The sequence below is a fragment of the Ochotona princeps genome, chromosome 29 (genome assembly GCF_030435755.1).
Source record: "Ochotona princeps isolate mOchPri1 chromosome 29, mOchPri1.hap1, whole genome shotgun sequence".
Taxonomy (NCBI): Eukaryota; Metazoa; Chordata; class Mammalia; order Lagomorpha; family Ochotonidae; genus Ochotona; species Ochotona princeps.
In genome coordinates, this window is record NC_080860.1 from 8,104,603 (window position 1) to 8,112,583 (window position 7,981).

At 46.0% G+C, this 7,981-nt stretch overlaps 1 long non-coding RNA gene across 1 annotated transcript; it reads left to right on the forward strand.

The window, feature by feature from the left end:
* The first annotated feature begins 204 nt into the window (after positions 1–204).
* On the forward strand, positions 205–738 carry LOC131478271 (uncharacterized). The gene is made up of 2 exons (XR_009244391.1): positions 205–323; positions 485–738. It is a non-coding gene; the product is annotated as an uncharacterized LOC131478271 (long non-coding RNA).
* The last annotated feature ends 7,243 nt before the right edge of the window (positions 739–7,981 follow it).

A 7,981-nucleotide genomic window follows, 5' to 3' on the forward strand; every position in this document is an offset into this window, starting at 1 on the left:
TCAGCTTTCAGTGTAAGAGAAACTGCACTGGAAAGCAGCCGTGGCCACCTGTCTACCTCTCGTCTCTGCCTGCTAGACTTTCATGCTACAAATGCTGCGTTGAGTAGTAGGATAGAGCCCACATGGCTCATGAAACCCAAAACAATGCTTTTTCAGAAAGTTTACCCACCCTTGCTTTAACAGTCTTCTAAGTCAAGGCACTACTTTTTTTTTTTCCCATATGGGAGAACTGAGCTCAGAGAGGAAAAGAAATTGGTCCAAAGTCACACAGCTAAGAAGAGGTGGACCTGACATTCAGATCGAGAGAGTCTGACCCACTTTGGGTAAGAACCTGGATCCCCAATGCCATCGTCAAGATGCTGTCAAACACCATTAAACCTGCTTCAGACATTCAGGTTTAAGAGGCACATCCGGGACATTATCCTATTCCCGAAGCTCACTTAAAACGGCTTCTTCTTCTTCTTCTTTTTTTTTTTTTTGGCAGGGGAAGCCATCCCTGTGGATGCCGGGAGAGAGCGCATCAGGAAAAGCAGAAGAGTGAGGCCAGTTATCAGCTCCAGGGGTCAACTGTCTTTTGTCCTCACTCAGAGAATAAAAACTTTTCTTTAGACATCTCAAGGTTCTACAGGCCCTTCCCTTTCAAGGGGATTATAAAGGAAATCCGTGCTGCTACTTTTGACCATTTGCAATCTTAGCCTGATGACAAATTACACTCTCGAATAAAACATCTCAAGTTGGGTTGCGACTAATTGTTGCAAGTGCTGGTAGTTAATAGCCTGTTGCAGGGGCTTCTGTGCCGGCACATCCCTTGCTTGGCTATAGCCCATGTGGAAAATCAATTTCCTCTAAATGTTTGAAGAATGGCACAGAAGGGCCTGATTTCTTTTCCCTCTGCCGGAGTCAATCTGGAGACGGTGAGCCTATAAAATGAATGAAAACAGCTAAGGTTGCAGGATGCAGAGGGGGGAATAGCAAGCTAAGCAAAGCCTAATTGTGAGCACTAAGTTCTTACTTTTTTTGCCCTGAGGCTAGAGACAATACACACTTGTGTCCTAAACCAACATGCTGTTAAGAAGTCATAGAACAGAAAGACTTGTGCTTCAACCCAGCAATTTCACTTCGAGGAATCTCTCCCACAGAAAACTCCCACGAGCGTGCAAGAATCTATGAACGGAGTGTTTCTCATAGCATACTTTATGACGGTGAAACAATGGAAGGCAAGATAACTATCTGACATGGGAGAATGGCTAAATAAATGGTGATAAGTGTATCTTTGTAGCCACTGAGAACAAAGGAATAAGCCTATTTTTTTTCCCTATGGAAAGGGTTTTGTGATACAATATTGAGTAGAAAGGGCAAGCTGCATAGCAAAACACATATAGTGAGTTCATTTTTATTAAAAAAAAAAATCTTCAGTAATGACATGCACATTTGCAGGAATACATTCCTAAGTGAGTAGAGAAAAATACGAAGGGATACATTCCAGGTAGCCGATGGTGGCGCCCAAATGCAAGCGTAGCAATGCTGTAAGTGAATGAAGGGAGGCTTCTGTTTTGTTTTGCTTTTTTATGTGGCTTTGATCATGAAAAAGAAAATCCCCAAGTTAGCTTTGCCACTAGTTTGAACAGCACTAAGCTAGACACGCTGCCATTTCTGAGGATATGAGAGATCTGCTCTAAGCACTTCCAGTCTAGTTCAGTCACAGACAAAGTCTATGACTTTTGACCATAATTCTTCCTAGATGATAACTGCCATGAAACACTTAATCCTTAGCTACCTGCCTACCACGCTGGAACCAAGCCAACATGACCAGATGCTACAGCCAGAGAATTTACAGATGCACATCACAAAATATTTTTGGTGAGAGACATACAGCATAAAGTATACTGTTTTGAAGAGTTTTGTCCACTGGCATTGAATGCACAATAGTGTGTGCAGCATCGGTGCTATCTGATTCCAGAACACATCACCATCCCAGATGGAAACTTCATGCCCATTAAGCAGTCACTCCCTAGTCATCCCCTACCCCAGCCCATGGCAATTTGCAAGCTGTTTTTGGTCTCTGAGGATTTGTCCATCAAAATGTTTCAGATCAATAGAATCACTATACATGGCCTTTAAAATTTTTTTTTGTTGGGCTTCTTTCTTATTGCAAAGGTAGATTTACAGAGAGGAGAGACAGAGAGAAAGATCATCTGTTTGCTGGTTCACTCCTCAAGTGGCTGCAACAGCCTGAGCTGAGCCAATTCAAAGTCAGGAGCCAGAAGCTTCTTCCAGGTGTCCCACATGGATACAGGGTCCCAGGGCTTTGAGTCATCCTCAACTGTTTTCCCAGGCCACATGCAAAGAGCTGGATGGGAAGTGGAGCAGCTGGGATATGAACTGGCGACCTGTGCTTTTTTTCTTAATATGTGTTTTCTGTGAACTCACTGAACAACCTCATAGATAGGAAATCCTATCATAGTGGTCCTCATCTGACTAGTCTAATTGGGGAGAGGCACGACAGAGCAGCTCAGCGACTGCTTTTCTGGCATGCTTACCAGGATTAGAAGGCTAGCCTTTGGGGTTTTTAGAAGTAAATGTTGAGGGACCCGGCACGATGGCCTAGTAGCTAAAATCCATGCCTTGAACGCCAGGATCCCATATGGGCACTGGTTCGAATCCTGGCAGCTCCACTTCCCATCCAACTCCCCACTTGTAGCCTGGGAAAGCAGTCGAGGATGGCCCAAAGCCTTGGGACTCCTGTACCCACGTGGGAGACCTGGAGGAAGTTCCTGGCTTCGGATCGGCTCAGCACTGGCTGTTGCGGTCACTTGGGGAGTGCTGCTACTTTTGACCATGACTCATCGGACGGAAGATCTTCCTCTCTGTCTCTCCTCCTCTCTGTATATCTGACTTTCCAATAAAAATAAATAAATCTTTTTTTTTAAAGAAGTAAATGTTGATGAATCAAATATAAAACTATGATGTAAGTCCAAATGGCACTCCTATGATATAAGCCCAAATGGCACTCCTTATAGAATTAGTGTTAAGCCAAAACAGTGTAAAAGGAGCTTCATGGCAGTATTATTTTAATACTTATGAGATAAAAACATTCACAGTGCCCATCACCTGAGCAAAGAATAAACAAATTGTGGTCTATCCCCCTGGTAGAATATTATTCAGCCATAAAAAGGAATGAAATGCTGACACCTGCTACACAGAGGATGTACTCTGAAAACTTTATGCAAGCGAAAGAAGCCACTGGCCCTGTGCACAATGGATCAATGGCTAAATCCTCACCTTGCATGAGCTGGGATCGTATATGGGTACCGGTTCATACCTTGGCTGCTCCACTTCCTGCTCTACTCTGGTTTCTGGCCAAACCAGCTATTTGAGGAGGGAACAAGCAGATGGAAGATCTTTCTCTATGTCTCTCCCCCTCTCTGTTAATCTGCCTTTCCAATAAAAATAAATAAATCTTTAAAAAGTGCAAGAATCTCACTACTTTGTGCACCGAAGCTGACTTACATTTTATTTTCTTTTTCCCACAACTTTGTGAAGCACCCTGATATACTTAGAATATCACCAACAGCATCCCACTTCCTTTAGAATATTCCAGATCCTTCTTTTTTTTTAAGATTTATTTATTTTATTACAAAGTCAGATATACAGAGAGGAGGAGAGACAGAGAGGAAGATCTTCCATCCGATGATTCATTCCCCAAGTGAGCGCAACGGCCAGTGCTGTGCCGATCCGAAGCCGGGAACTAGGAACCTCTTCCCGGTCTCCCACGCAGGTGCAGGGTCCCAAGGCTTTGGGCCATTCTCGACTGCTTTCCCAGGCTACAAGCAGGGAGCTGGATGGGAAGTGGAGCTGCCGGGATTAGAACTGGCGCCCATATGGGATCCCGGGTGCGTTCACGGTGAGGACTTTAGTCGGTAGGCCATCGTGCCGGGTCCCCAAATCCTTCTATTACATGAAATTTTGGGGGAACTGCTATTCAACATACATTAATCAAATGATTGAGTACTCTTCATATCAGTTTCCCTATTTCTTATACTTGTGACCATTCTGGCCATTTCTGGTACACTGGGGACTGACACTGATTTGGTCAAGGATAGGATCAGGAGAGCTGAGTCTTTTGTTGGATGGCAGCTTATAGTAATTGGTGCATCTCAAGGTTAATTTATTTTGCAAAGGGTGCAAGTGGAGGTTAAGTTACTTTGGATCAGTAGGACCTGGGCCGTGTTCCTAAATCTGCCATGAACCAGTTTACCTTGTAAAATTTATTCTATTTTCTGAGTCCCTCAGTTTCCACCTCTGTAATGTGGGCTTGATATTAAGACATTCTTCATGGGTCATTCATTCAATAAACAGCGTAAAACTTTGATGTACCTGACAACTTTTCTCAGGGCTGGCTAAAGTAGACAAGAATCTGTACTCCCGAGGGGAAGGGACGGACAGCAAACAGATCAGATTATCTAATGAGGAAAGATAGCATAGGAGGGCTGGGGAAGGGATAGTGAAAGTAAAAACAAAGACTTGAGGGAAGAAAGAGATAAGTCATGTAGTTGTCTAGAGGGCGGAGCCGTGATGTCAAGGCCCTGAGGCAGGAATGTTCTATAATATCTAGGAAAGATAAGAACCTGAGTGCCTAGACTAAGGGGTATGAGGACATGCGGGACTGATCCTGTAGGTTCCCCTAAGGACCCAGTAGCTGACTTGGCGTGAGATGGGGAGCCTGTGTGGAGTCTGTGCCCTGTACCAATTTATATTTCAAAAGCATCGTTTCAGTCCTCCGAGTTGAAAATGGAGCAGAGGCAGATGAGGTAGAGCAGCGGGAGACCTGGTTAAGAACTGACTGCAATAATGCAGGTGAAAGAACAGGGAATCTGGTACCAGGGAGGTGGCACGGAATGGGTGAGAAGTGACTGGGTTCTGAGAACATCCTGCCTGTAGAGTCGACACAGTTTCCTATCGGGTGGATTAAATGAGATAACGCAGGCAAAGCTCTCGGCACAGAGCCTGCATGCAGTTAGTACAAACTAAAAAATGGCAGCACCAACCATTATCCAGGTGGGTTTGGTGTGTTCCCCTGTAGGAGCGTTTCAAGAGCTCAAAAGGAAGCGAGCAAGGGGCGTTGTCGTGTAAGGCTCCTGTGTGCTCTGCGGTGAATTGTAAAGGCAACCAGGCTCTCACACCACAGGGACCAGGGCTTCTGTGCTATCCAGAACTGGGAGTCAAAAGCAGCAAAGATACACCAGTTTTCGACTCAGAGATATTTTACGGCTAAATTCTCCCTGATAACTGCACAGGCTTTTTTTTTTCCTCTTTCACTGCCTATGGAAAGCCACATCAGTCAGTTGGGGAAATGTTTCTGGATTCCTTGGCTTTGGAACTGGCCACCTTGGCGCTGCCCAGGCTTCAAGTTGGGGGTTGGGGCCGGGGTAGTGGGGGGGAGGCTCAGTTGCATTGACCAACTCCAGAATTCCTTTCCGGAGGAAGAACCAATCACTAAGAGGCAACTGGATTCCTTTCCACTCAAGCTTCTCTTCGCTTCAAATTCCAGAGACAAGGATGATGGATGGATTTCCCTTGGGGCTAGGCCAACCTCACTGCTCTTGCCTCTAGTAATTGGGCCTCGTCAACCCAAACCCTTTTTTGCAGACACCTGGCCCTGGCAGGGAGAAACAGCTACCCAGGCCTTTATCCTGGCTGTGACATCAGCAAGGGGAGAAGGATGCAAGCCAAAGACCCTCTCGCTCATGGTGGTACATTTCTCAAGTGACAGAGTCTCCCTTTTCTGTTCTTTTCCTTTTGCTCTGGATTAACTTTTTTTTAAGCAGTTAATTAGAAAATAATAACAGCAGAGAGCTTATTGTTAATTATTTGTATCTGTATTTAATACTCACAAGTGCACTCATTTCTTACGAGCTAATATTTGGCTTGTCAGATGTGTTAGTTGTGGTAATTAATTGAGCCCTCATATGTTGACTGGTGTTGGGGGTGGGTGGGATTCCAGGCACAGCGACGAGGGCTACCCCTATATGGAGCCCTAGAAAGAGCTTTGGGGATGTGCAGCCTCTGTGATGTTTTTTTGTTTTCTCTGGCCAGCTTCTCTCCTCACTGCTCCCTAGAGGGTCAGCTCTTTAAGACAGCCCTCCTGCCCTTCTCTCCAATATCCTTTCTTTCCTGGCTCCTGTTTGTTTCTTTTTCTAGGATCAGGGTCAGCTGCATGGCTCAGGGAGCAGAGGGGAGGGGGCGGTTAGGATTATGCATTTTGGAATGGGCTTTTAGCCTATCAGTCAATAGGTCCATGTCCCACATTCATTTACCTGGGTTCAATTTGGGCTCTAGGTCCCCACTAATGCAGAGCTTGGAAGGTATCAGTGATGATCCAAGTAATCAGGCTCTTGTCACACATGTGTGGGAGGTACGGCTTGAGTTCCTGGCTTCTGGCTTCAGCCCAGTCTAGCCCTTGCTAACTGTTAGCATTTGGAGAGTAAATCAAGGGTGGGAGTGCTCGCTCTCTCTCTCTCTCTCTCTCTCTCTCTCTCTCTCTCTCTCTCTCTCGGTCTGGGTACCACTGGTCACCTTTGGCCTGTCCCAGAGACAGACTCCCTCTCTACATCCCTTGCCCCAACCAGGATGTGCCCATGCTCTCTACAGAACAGCACACAAGTAGGACTCAGGAAGTGAGCAAAAGCAGTTTCCAAACCCAACCTTGGGAAATACAAAGTATAACCACAAAACTTCCTTGCTTCGAATCCTCTCCTGCAAGGGACAGAAAGAAGTTTCTGGGGGAAGAGAAATATTCCATTTCTACACACACAGTGTGTAGACACACAATTGTCAACTTTCATCCAGCTGTAGACTTAAGAAGAGTGAAGTGAGGTGGGGGTGGGGAGCAGGTATTGCGGTACCAAGGGTTATAAAGTGCCAGTTGGGGAGCCTGCAGCCCACGTCAGGATGCCAGGTTCAGCTTTCAGTTACTTTGCTTCCAATTCAGCTTCCTATTAATGTGTGCCCTGGGAGACAGCAGAGGCGGGCTCAAGCACTTGGGTCCTTGTCACCCATGTGAGGGGCCTGAATCAAGTTCTTGTTTCCTGACTGTAGTATGGCTCAGCATTGGTGGGTATGGGCATTCTGGGGGCATGAATTAGCAGATGTGAAATACCTTTGTGTGTGTATCTCCCAAATAAATTAAGACAAAATATAAGATCTCAGAAATAAAGCACCACAGACTCCAGACTTGAGCTTTCTGGGGACGTGGGGGCAGGGGATGTTGTATCCCAGGCCAGTTGTGAGATGGGCTGTGACCGAACCCCCCTGAATGTCAGATCCTATCAGTATCGGTCTGACTTCACGGGGCCGTGGACACGGTCACATGAGACAATGCCCACCAAACCATCTTAACACGATCAGCTACGACTCAAAGAGAGACTGGATAGGTCTGACTCCATGGATGTGCCCACCAGATGACAGGGACAGAAGTTAACAGCTTTGGCTTTGCCGTCCGTGATCTACTCTGTCTCCTGAGTCAGATAGATTGCACAACAAAAGTGAAAAAAAAAAAAAAATCCAGGTCCTAAGAATATAACCATTGGCAGCTGGGACTGAACCAAAACCTGGAAGATAATGAAAACAGGCATTTTCTCACTTGCCTCCAACTTCCTGTGCTTCCATAAGAAGTGCCAGTTGCATGACCGAGAGGCAAAACTTTCTCTGGTGGAAGGAACCCTGCATGTCACCAGTCTAACTAACTTGTTTTTCAAAAAGTCTGGGGTTGGTATTGGGCGCCACACTGCTTGGGACACCCATATCCCACCTCAGGGGGCCTGGGTTTGAGTCCCAGCTCTACTTTTGGTCCAGCTTACTGTTAATGGTCACCCTGGGGATCAGGAACTGACTCAAGTGGTTGGGTCTCTGTCAACCATGTGGGAGACCCAGATTGAGCTTCCAACTCCCAACTTTGGCCCCACATTTGGAGTCACTGGTC